Source organism: Pogona vitticeps, chromosome 6 (assembly GCF_051106095.1).
Source record: "Pogona vitticeps strain Pit_001003342236 chromosome 6, PviZW2.1, whole genome shotgun sequence".
NCBI lineage: Eukaryota > Metazoa > Chordata > Lepidosauria > Squamata > Agamidae > Pogona > Pogona vitticeps.
The window spans coordinates 42,165,135-42,177,582 of record NC_135788.1 but is presented as its reverse complement, the minus strand read 5'-3'; the positions used below and the strand labels follow the sequence as shown (position 1 = coordinate 42,177,582).

General features: G+C 41.7%; 1 protein-coding gene across 2 annotated transcripts in view; it reads right to left on the bottom strand.

Moving 5' to 3' along the window:
* The window catches only part of UBE2E2 (ubiquitin conjugating enzyme E2 E2), a 248,138-nt gene that overhangs the window by 62,516 nt on the left and 173,174 nt on the right, over positions 1-12,448 (bottom strand). The window lies entirely within an intron of this gene.

Here is a 12,448-nt window from a genome sequence, read left to right as displayed (position 1 = left end):
AGCGATGATAATCCGTTCTGGATAAATTGTCGCTATCCGGAAGTGTTGCTATACGCTTAATGCGTTCCTATGGGGACAAAACTCACCGCTAAGCGGGAATCCTCGATCCGGCCGCATTTTCGCCGCCTCGGTAAGCGAGGAATTGGTGCGAAAATGCTGCGGGCGGCCATTTTCTTCTTCCGGTGGCCATTTTGGAACTGCCGATCAGCTGTTTGAAAACATCGCAATGCGGAGATCGGTAACGAAACGCTTACCGATCATCGCAATGCGATGTTTTCCCTATTCAAACATCGCAATGCGATCAGTTTTTCAATTGCAAAATCCGCATCGCTATGCGGATTCGTCGTTAAACAGTGCACTCGTTATGCAAGGCACCACTGTAAACATAAAGGTGCAGCTTAGTCTCTTTAGACTAGTAAATTTCAAACTCATTTTAATCAACTATATGAGAGTATAAGATCATAAAAAATAAAAGGTAAATACCTTGTGCTACTTAAGCCAGTGCAAATGTGGTCCAGTGTAGATATAATCTGTGAGAGTTGGATGTCGGAAAATATTGCCTTCCATACTAATGTGGAACCCACCCATCTGTGGGAAAGTTACAGCTAGTTCTTCAGAATACCCAACTTCTACATACATTGCTGCTGGATTTGGGGTGCACGAATCTTTTAGGGAAAAATCCTGCTTTACCTTCTAAGGAAAGAGATTTGATGGTGTGTATAAAACACATGCAAATCTTTCATGCAAATAAGAACACACAGCATGGCAATAAGTTTGTTATTTTTCAATTTGATATAACACTTCCCTTTTTTAAAAGTATGGCCACAGAGTTCTTCGTGCCAGCTTCAAATTCCTCCACCAAAGAAAGTGCTTTGAGAGTCTTTAGGTTATTGGTGCACCTGCTAATTTCTGCAGTCCAGGTTTCTGTGGGAGTACTCCTCCCACCTTGTGTTTCACTGAAGACATGTGATTAGGTTACAGTAAGAAACAATTTGTGAATTCTAATCCTAATCTAGTTGTCTGTGCTTCTTTTACTGTTCTTATTGCAGTATTTAATGCATGAATTATTAAACCACATTTCGGTATATCTTTTGGTATAGTTAAAATGGTCATTAGTACATAGAACCTGTTGTTAATTTGGCTACACATTTTAAAATCTGGCACAAAATTGCTTGAGAGCTGTACCATCATCTCCTAAATATCACAATGCAACTGAGTATAAAAGGAACAAACTACAGAGGCACCTGGTTATCTCTTATTCCAAGGTCTGTGCCTACACAGTGACACATAAATCCCCACTTAAGCACTAAGAGGGACATGGGGGAGCTGTGGGTTAAACTGCAGAAGCCTCTGTGCTGCAAGATCGGAAGACCAGCAGTTGTAAGATCAAATTCACGTGACAGAGTGAGCTCCCGTCACTTGTCCCAGCTCCTGCCAACCTAGCAGTTTGAAAGCATGCAAATGCGAGTAGATAAATAGGTACCATCACGGTGGAAAGGTAACGGCATTCCATGTCTAGTAATGCTGGCCACATGACCATGAAAACTATCTTCAGACAAATGCTGGCTCTATGGCTTGGAAATGGGGATGAGCACTGCCCCTAGAGTTGGAAACGACTGCACTAAATGTCAAGGGGAACCTTTACCTTTACCTAAGCATTAAAGTGTGCAGTGCTGTTATTGTATTGTTGATGTGAATGCTGGTGAGCTCTGCCACCACCTACTCACCCCATCCGAAATACTGACTTTCACATGTTTACCACTAAGGCCTCCAGAGGGCTTTGAAAGTGTTCAGCTGACCGTGCTTAAAGCATTTCTGTGATTAACTCTGATAAGTCAAGACTCCTGATCATGGAGACACTGTAACTTCTCTTAGCTACAGGCCTGCATGATGAACACACAAAGGTCCATCCTTTTTCCAAGCGGACTAGGGAAGTGGGGCACTGCAGTTAGTTATTTGCATTCCCCCCCATTATAGTCCTATGTGCTTTCTGGCTTAACATATTAATAGGTCTAATATAACAAACATGTCACACATTGGGGAAGCAAAATGACTTTATTATTGTTTGATCCATCTATTAAAAAAGATTCTGCCCCTCAGAAATAGTTACTGAGAGGTAATTAGTCTTCCTAACGACTACCTTTACTAAGTACATCCATTCTATGTCCAATTAAGCAGTTGCCAAGAAGTTTTTGATGAAGCCCCACTGAAAGGGGAAGAAAACATATTTGGATAATCTTGGCCAAAACCCAGAAACACAGACATTAACAAAAAATTACACACAAGTAATGTGTGTGTGTGTTCTGTGCTACCAAGTTGGAACTGACCTATAATCACTCTAACAGGATTTTCAAGGTAAGTGAGGTCTCTAAGGCAGTGTTCCCCAACGTTTTTACTAGTGCGGACCGGGGGAGTCTCTGAGGGAGGTGGGGCGGCCCTTCGTGCTTGCCCTCTTAGATGCACGCGCACAGTGGTTGGGGAGTGCGCGCGCCATAGGCGTGCGTATGTGTTCCCTCACTGCTTCACGCATGCGCAGGAGTGCCTGCACACCCGCGCGCCCACCCCACTCCTGCGCGCTGGCACATGCTTGAAGGGGTGAGGGAGTGTGTGCCAGCGGCGGCAAAAGCCTGTGAATCTTTTAAAATTTTTTTTTATTTATCTGGCTCTTGACAACCTCCCACTCCCGTTGTCGTCGCCGCTGCTGCCAGGAAGAGAGCACCCAAGCTTTGCTCACCCTCCCGGTTCTTGGCAACACCCCCCACTCCCGTCGCCGCCACTGCTGCCGGGAAGAGAGCACCCGGGGCACCCGGGTTTTGCTCTCCCTCCTGGTTCTTGCCAACCCTGGTCGCTGCCACCGGACCGGGCTGCCAAGACAGACCTCTCCCTGCCCCCCCTGCACAACCTCCCCTCCCCACAGCTGCTTTGCACCCGCAGGGGCTTGCGGGAATGGGCGAGGGAGGACTCATGCGGGTGCCGGCACGCGTGCACGCAAAGCAGCTGTGGGGAGGGGAGTGCGTGCGGGGGGGGGCGGGAGGAGGTCTGTCTTGGCGGCCCGGTGGTGCTCAAGCCAGGGACCGGCAATGGGCTGCGGACCGGTTGTTGATGACCTCCGCTCTAAGGAGTGGTTTGACCAGTTCTACTTCCTCAGTGAATTTCCATGGCCGAGTGGGAATTTTAATCCTGTTCTACGGAGTCCTAGTGTGTCACTCCATCCACTACATCACACTACAAAGCAATATTGCATATGAGAATATCTAATGAGAAAACTTATTTATTTATTTATTTATTTATTTAGTTATTTATTTATTTATTTATTTATTTATTTATTTATTGCATTTATATGCCGCCCATCTAGACATAGTCTACTCCTTTTATTCCTTTTAGAACTTCATAGAGAAATGTCCAGTTCTCTCTCTCCCAGAGGATTTTGATGTAGGCAGAGAGGAAAATGATGCAAGAATTTCAAATAAAATCAATAAAGTCAATCTAACTTAGCTAGTTACATGTTACCTACCTGAGTAGAACAGATTTCAGAAAATATGTGAGTTCCTTAAAAAAAAAAGTTACAGCTAAGAAAAATATACTTTTACCCAATGAATACCTCAGTGACTTGGAGTACCAAGCTGCAGAGCCTGGATTGATAGTCCACTGCGCCTTCTGGGGAAAGAGCTACCTGTATAGCCTTGGACAAATTGCACAATTCCAGAGCTCCAACAAAAAGGTGGTAAATTATTGAGTACTTTTTATCTAAGAAACTGTAGCAAAGGTCACCCTAAGTTGGAATCAACTTGAGAGCACATTGTTATTAATATGATAAACAGAACAGCAAAACTCTCATTATTAGTCATTGCTCAGTGACTCAGTGAATGAACTGGAAAAGGAACTTTGCACTGAGAATTCCACCCCCTTCAATCACTAGGGAACACACAATTTTTTAAAATGTTGATCTAATGCAGAGGTTTTAAACTCAATTTACCTGGGGGCCACTAGAGACAGAGTCTGGGTGAGGCTGGGCTGCATCAGATTTTCCGCCAAGCGGAGCAAGAGCCTGAGGAAGCCGCCCAGGAGTTTCCTTAGTCGACAGACAGGTGGGCTGGCTGGCAGGCTGCAGCTCTGGATGGAGGGTGCAAGAAGTGCTGTCTTGGGAGAGAGCTGACGACTGAGGCAAGGCTTTTTTTTTTTTTTACTCTTGACAGCAGAGGATATGTGGGCGCTTTGGGGGGGGCAGGCAAGGCAAGGGCCACAAACTATCATCTGGGGGGCCGCAAATGGCCCCCGGGCCGCATTTTTGAGACCCCTGATCTAATGTTTAATCTCCAACTCTACAGATTTAGGAACATTTGTGTTTCAACAAAGGCAAAAGACAAATCTCTTGAGTTTCAGCCAGCCATTCTACCTTTAGAAATTCAGAGTAGTCATTTTTCCCCACCATGGAAAACAGATATAACCTGATACTATTGCATCTAATATTGATGCGTTCAATCTGCAATGTCTATCTTGGGACTGAATCTAACTGTATAACTCATGGGCAAAACATCTAATGTTTGGATTTTTCTGTTTCTTCTCACATCCTCTCCATTTTTATTCTACCTAGCCTACTGAATAGCTCTAGAGAGCTTAAAAGCCTGCACACTTTCGTAGCATTGTGCTTGGCTTAAATCTTGCTAGCCTGTTAAGCTTCCTGGGTGATCTTGGACTAACCTACTTTAACTGCTGGGTTTCTTTTAAAGATACAATATAAATATGGTGATAAATGAAGAACTAATGATATTTCATTATTTTTATAACTCTCTTTTCCTTCCCTATCTCAAATATCCTGAAATAAGTATTGGTGGGCTGAAGTTGATTTGTGAACCAAGAATTGGCTTGAATTGGTTAAATTGAGTTTGTCACTTAAATTAACTACCATAAGGATGGGAGAGGCTTCATTCGAAATGTGAAGCAAATAAACTGGCTGCTGGCTGCCTGTGCACACACGCAGCTTAGAGGGAACATTACTACCAGGGTACAACAGTCATCTATATAAGTCACTGGAAAGTAAGCACAGTTGAGCCATTACCTGATGTTCAGTGAAAAACAAAATAAACAATGCATTCTGTGGAAATACATATTTTAGAAAACTATTTTAGCTGTCTAAATGACTATAAAGATAAGGATTTATGTTTTTACCTAAGTTCTCTTCCTTTAGATTTCCTTATGAATATCTAATAAGTTAGATATATAAATGCATGAGGAATAGGAAAATGTTGATTTTTTTGTATTTTGGCAAGCATATTTTTAGATATACATGAGTAGCATGGTCCCATAAATGTCATGATTTACATATACATGCATGCATGCATGCACATACATACATACATTCTCTCTCACACACACACACACTCTCTCTCACACACATTTACTTTAAGTGCCTCTCTCTCTCTCACACACACACACATATACTTTAAGTGCATGTGTGTTTTTATATAATGTATTTTATCTGAAATGAATTAAATAAAGATTAGTCAAATGTAAAATTAAGAAATAGTACTGAGTTTTTACAAGAATAATGGGATGACATGACAAAATTAATCCACATGTCTATTTCACTGACTCCTGAAACTCACACACAAAAGACAAATCAGGTGTGTTCTGCAAAATTGAACTTTCAAGTTGTATGTATTTAACATTCCTTGCCAAACACAGTGCATTTGAAACACAGTGCATTTGCACTATGTTAAAGAGACTGTAAGATTAAAACAATTGATCCTGAGGAACACTGCCAGAGAACTCTGCCTTATTCATTATAAGCGATATGGTATTGCACACTAACCTTGCAATGGTAATAGGGTAGATAAAAATCAATGATTTTTAAAAATCAAATAGATTTAAATCACAATTGATTTTTTAAAACTTAAATCATTATAAGTAAGTTTTATTAAATAGTGATCTGATTTAAATCACATCCACCTTGAATGGTAATAGCTGAAAAAGCTATTGAGTCAGGTCCTATTCATTTTTTAAAAATTGTCTAATGCAAAAATGGCAGAACTTGGGAAAAATAACCTTTTTGCTGCCCAAGGGAGTCTGGGAGTTGTGGCCCTGAAAAAAAGAAATTTTCAAAGATCTGGAACCTGGACACAGTTGCTACTGTAGTTTGTTTCCCTTCCAACACAGTAGAGATGGAATAGACAAACATATCACTCTGTGGATTTTACCTCTGGTTTGTTGGGAGAGGAATAAAAAATATGATGAAGAAACTACAGAGCAAAACTCAATTATTTGTTTTATCTGTTCCTGGTACAAATAAGAACTATCAAGCCAAGTGCATCAGCATTCAGCAGTTTCATCATTTACAAGGTTTCTGGTGATCTAATGTTTACCATACCTTGCAAATATGTTAATATAGGAATGTACATTTAGAAACAAAAGTAATGTAAGTGAATGAAAATATCATTATGAAATAAAAATGTCAATACAGACCAAATAAACAATGACATGCAAAACTATAAATCATACTACTACAGACAGAATATTGCTTACTGCGGGGGAAACTCACTTTACAGAAGTTTCCAAGCTACAGTAAGATCTCACCAACTCATGCCAAATGTTATTTTCCTTAGATAAAATTTTATAAAACATATTTTCATCACAGAAGGGAATATAATGGAAGAGAATAAAATATGACAGATTAACACATGGTTGTGCTTTATGTTTTTTTAATAAAAGCAATTCAGTTCTATTTTTAAAACCATATTTCCTTGTAAACTCCATGCTTGTAGTTGGCTGAAATTAAACAGGATGTTCGCAAAAGAATGGATACTGATACACCCCTTGTTTGCACATGTCTCCTCTCCAACGTCCTTTCTTTTGTGTCCTAAAGACTGGGCCTCTGTCACTCAGCTCCCCAGATAGGTAAAGCTGCTGCTGGTGGGGTTCAAAATGTGGTTTCTTGAGATTTTTCTTCTCTTCTGATGACCAACATAAATCATCATTCTTTTGCTGGTATCTGAAGAGCCTGGTGTTCTATAAAGGAGAGCTCATCTAGTATGAATGATATCACAATCTATCTTCCAGTTATGAAGTTACATTTGTACTGACAGGGCTGAAGATCACAGCCCTGGAACTTAACTGAATAGCTCCCAAGAATAAATGGGCCAACTAAGCCTCCAAGAGGCAAATCTTCTTTAAACTGTCCTTTAGATTCATTGAGAAGTTGCAGTCTAAGGATACCAGCATGCTGGCCCACATTTCAAGCATACTTGGATACAGATTGGGTGACGAAGAGATACTAGACACCTCAAACCTTTTCCACAGAGGACACATAAAATACCCATCCCATATACTGTTGGGATACAATTGCACAAATGCACAAGGGAAGCCAACTGGAAGAAAGGCACTAACTTGGAGGAACAATGTGGGTAAGATTAAGTTCTAATGGGACTCCCTACTATGCTACTTATACAAATTCTCTGAATGAATGAAATTAAACTGTCTAGCCCAGTTGTTTCCAACTTCTGGTCCTCAGATGTTCATTTGACTTCAACTCCCAGAAATCTTGGCCAGCACAGCTAATGATGAGGGCTTCTGGGAGTTGTAGTCCAAGAATATCTGTGGATTCAAGGTTAGTTGTAGCGCCTGGATTCCATGCCATCCATGGACCTGTTCCAATATGTGAATGGTCACACTCAAGTGGCAGGTCATATTTTTGACCTGGTGTTCATGACTGGCCAGTATAACGATGATCTGAGGGTTATGGATTTAAAAACTTCTGCCTTGTCATAGTCAGATCATTATCTGGTAAAGTTTGGACTTGCCGTGATGGCCCCCCTTCCTGAGAAGGTTCGACTGATTAGAATGGTCTGCACCCGGAGGCTACTGGAATTGATTGGGTTCCAGGATGCCTTGGGGTGTGTGGATGTTCTGATGTATCTCATTTGTGTTCCTCTGGTAGTCTTTGGTGACTTAGGCAGTTGACATGATTGCTCCTAAATGCCCTTTTTGTTCCAGAGCTTGTCCTTCACCCTAGTTTATGGGTGAGCTACGGCCCATAAAACAATTCAGGAGAAGGGATGGGAACTCAGCTGCAGTAAGAAGACTGTCCATGAAATATTGTAATGCCATTCAATCAGCCAAGAGAGCATTTTATACCACACTCTAGTGAGGTGTCAGACCAGCAAACAGCACTCTATTGAGTTCATAACCTCACAAATGCTGGATAGTGAAACAGTCCTCAATCAGATATTATCACTGCTAAATGTTTTGCAGCTCATAAACTTGGATTATTGTGATGTTGAAAGGTCTGCCTTGGATTCGTATTGACATCATTCTATCATTTTTGAGATTATATCCCAATGCAGCTTTTCCCACTCTTTTGTTGACTATGGGGGCTACTCCATTCCTTCTACGGGCTTCTTGCCCACAATAGTACATATGATACTCATCTGAATTGAATTCACTCATTCCCATCCATTTTAGTTTAGCTTGCTGTTAATGTCTGTAGTTTTACAGCCAAAATAATAATAAACAAGCATTAAATACTGTCAAATCAGTTCCTACTTATAGATACCCTTGCTAGGCTTTTCTTGGCATCCAGTACTCAGAAGTGGTTTTCCACTCCCTTCTTCTGGGAGCACTCTGAGCCATGTAGGTTGCCCATGGTCATACAAACTGGCTTTCCCTCTTACAAGGGACAGTGGGAAATTCAACCCCTGACCCACTGGCTCTGTAGCCAGCTGCTGCAGCTCACTGAGCTATCAATTAATATTCATTCAAATTAATTCAGGCCACACACCTTTCTGCAGAACCACCAATTTGGTCTTGTACTCAAAATAGAGTGGTGCCTCGCTTAGCGATGTTAATCCATGCAGCAAAAAACGCTGCTAAGCGATTTCTTCACTAAGCGATTTTAAAAAGCCCATAGGAACACACTGAAAACCCTTCAATGCGTTCCTATGGGCTAACGTTAAGCGAAAAATCCTCCATTGTGGTGGCCATTTTTGGTGCTTCTAAAGCGAGGCAACACAGCGGGCGGCCATTTTGGAACCGCCGATCAGCTGGCCGAAAATGGGGCCTTTGCCATGATCGCTTCCCCGCGATCATCGCAAACGCCCCATTTTTGCCAGCTGATTGGCAGGGCCTTTGCAATGATTGCGGGGAAGCGATCCTCGCAAAGGCCCCGCCAATCAGCTGGCGAAAATGGGGCATTTGCGATGATCGCGGGGAAGCGATCCTCGCAAAGGCCCCGCCGATCAGCTGGCGAAAATGGGGCATTTGCGATGATCGCTTCCACGCGATCATTGCAAAGTGAATTTTTCCCATAGGGGCCATCGCAAAGCAATCACTTTTGTGATCACAAAAACAGCATCACAAAGCGATTTCTTTGTTAAACGGAGCAATCGCTATGCGAGGCACCACTGTACAACAAATGTCATAAATGCTAGAAAAATCATGTAGTTTTAATCTCTTAGAACTGATAAATTGTTAAAAAAGCCTTACATCCCACCTTCATGATATTCAAGGTTATGTACATAGTTCCCTGACCATTTTATTCTCAGAACAACCCTGTAAGATGAGGGTGGGACAAGGCCAGGGCCATTCAGTGACTCACACAGCTGAGTTGTGTGATTCAAATGTGGCTGTCCTAGCAAAACAAAATATACGGACAGAAATATTTGCTAATTACAAAGAAAATAGTTATAAATTAGGAATATATGTTAATGTTGAAAAAAGTATAAAGCGATTTGAAGCATAAATTATAAGAGGTTTTTTTTTAAAAAAAGCTATTCTCTTACATTTTATCATAATTTTGTGATCAAATTTAAGATGAAGACTCCCAGTTGGAAGACACTTAATCAGGTCCTGGGAAAGAGAAAAGAACATGAACGAACAGCACTGTGTTAATGATGCAACTAGATTACAAAAGGATGCAAGAGGATGTCTAGCGATCAACTTGCACAGAGGTGAACAGAAAGCCAGATACTGCATAAAATATAAAATTGAAAATGGAATGTGAGAAATATGAATCAAGGGAAAGTGGAAATCTTAAAGCAATGAATGCACTACACTGAGCTGGAATTCCAGTCAGATAATTGCAAAGTGTTCTACTTTGGAACCAAGAACATCAAAAGAAACAGAGATCTAATACTCATGTAAGATGTAGCACAGGTTGTTTGTCAGTTAATTAATTAATTAATTAATTAAAATGCTTATTATTCCACATTTCTCCTCAAGAGGACCCAAGCTGGCTTACAATATTAAAACAAGCAATATTACAAAACAAAAAGGCAGACCTGTTTTAGGAATACTCATTTAAACAGCAAATTAGGGGCAAAGTATGATCAAATAGTATTAATCAGACTTCTTGGAAAAGTTATGTTCAAACTACAGATGCTGAAGAAGATGAAATTGAAAGCTTTTATGCAACTGTCCAGGAGAAATGGATCATACATTAAAATAAGGCATGCCGATAATCACAGGTGACTGGAATAAAAAGTAGGAAACAAAACTGAACCAAGCGTTATATGCGAATGTGGCTATGGGAATTGGAAATAAAGCAGGGGAATGACTCATAGAATTATGTGATGCCAACTATCTGTTTATTGCAAATACATGTTTTAAGTATCATGTCTTTGATGATTCTTGTATCTTATAATTTGGGATTTCTAACTGATAGCACTTTAATTGACTTATATATGTATTGTGTTATCTAATTTGTTGTATTAATTTAGGGTACTTCCTTTCTTTTTCTTCTTCTTTCTGTTTTCTTTCTTCCCTTTTTCCTATTTCTGGTTGACAGCTGGTCCACTGCTGCCACTAGGGCTATAGACATGATCGCGCCTAAACGCCCTCTCCAACGTAGACCTCGGCCTGCGCCCTGGTTTAACCAGGAGCTTCGAGTGATGAAGCTATATAGGAGAAGGCTAGAGCATAGGTGGAGTAAGAACCCGACGGATTATAATTGGATAGCTGTCAGGGTCGCAACTAACCTTCACCTGACTAAGGTAAAGGCTGCTTGTCGAATACTCCGCTAACCGGATAAGTGAAGCTTCAAATCAGCAGGCAGAGTTATTCCGCATAGTGCGCGACCTATCCGGAATTGGTCCACGTGATGGGCCTACCCCTAGTCTCTCACCAGACCAATTTGCACCATTTTTAAAATCTAAAGTGGAGGCTGTTACATAACAGCACTGATGTTACCTGTCTGTCATGGGTTTGGAGGGAAAGTTCCATCCTATGGGGAGTGGAAGGCGGGACATCAGGAGGAGGGGCTGTACTGTATAAATATGTGATGCCTGTGTGGTGAAGAGGAGATGCTGAGACAGACTGTGAGACACTGGGTTGGGACGAAGCAGCAGCTGGGGAAGAAGAAGCTGTTGTGGGAGTCTGGGTGTCTGACAGGGTACTACTGTGTGTCAGAGTACCAGCCTGAAAGGTTCAGGGGTCTGTTGGTTAGCCAGAACTGATGGGTTCAGGGTCTGTGCTTTAAGTTAAAGGTTCTAGGTGAACCAAACTGTATGCTTGTGTGTGTGAGAATAAGCCACGTTACTTTATTTTATTCACCTGATTGTTTTATTTACCCTGTTTGTATTTAAAATAAACCTTATTCTTTTATTGTTTAAAAATCCATCCCTGGTCTGTGTGACTTATTATAGGGAATGGTTGGTGGCAGCTTAGTAACTGTGTGATAGATCCCAGTAGGTCTGGGTTTGTCACATTGATTGGTGTCCAGCGTGTGGGATACGACTGGTCCAGTTGTCCAGCGGTCCAGCAAAGCCTTGGCAGGTGTGCCCAGAGCAAGGGGGGTCTAGTCAGGGACAGTCTGAGGCGCGTAGGTAATCTTCTAGGTGTACCTCACGGGGAGGTGCGCTAGTAGAAGAACGTGCCAACTGGGGAGACTTAGATTAAGGTGCTCTGAGGCAGCCTAGTTTTGGCGGGAAAACGCTGAGGCAAAACTGCGTAGCAACAGCGAGCTAGCTTGCCAGCTGAGAGGCCCAGCAGAGGGGGGTAGGCTCTGACTCGATACTGTTGCAATTTAAGTGCTGAAGAACAGCAGCAATCTCTAGGGAGAGCTGGTTCTGAGGCAAGAAGGAAAAAAAGTGGTCGTTTTATTTTGAGGCTTGACTTTTTAAAGCAGCCTGTTCTGAGGGGGGGTATGCCCTTGACTCGAAGCCAAGTAGCAGACATGAGTGAAGTGAAAGACCCCCAGATTGACCAAGGTTCTGAGGATGAATTTGGCTCAGTGCAGGGTGACAGCACAGGAGAGCAGAACCCAGAACTCAGAAAATTGATCCTAGCCCAACAGCATGAACTGAGGGTGAGGGAAATGGAGGAAAGATTAGAGAGAGAGAAAATGGCATTTGAATTAGAGCGAGAGAGAGAGAGAATGGAGAGAGAAGAAAGAATGGAGAGAGAGAAGATGGCGTTTGAATTAAGAAAACTGGAACTGATGAACCAGAACAATAATAAT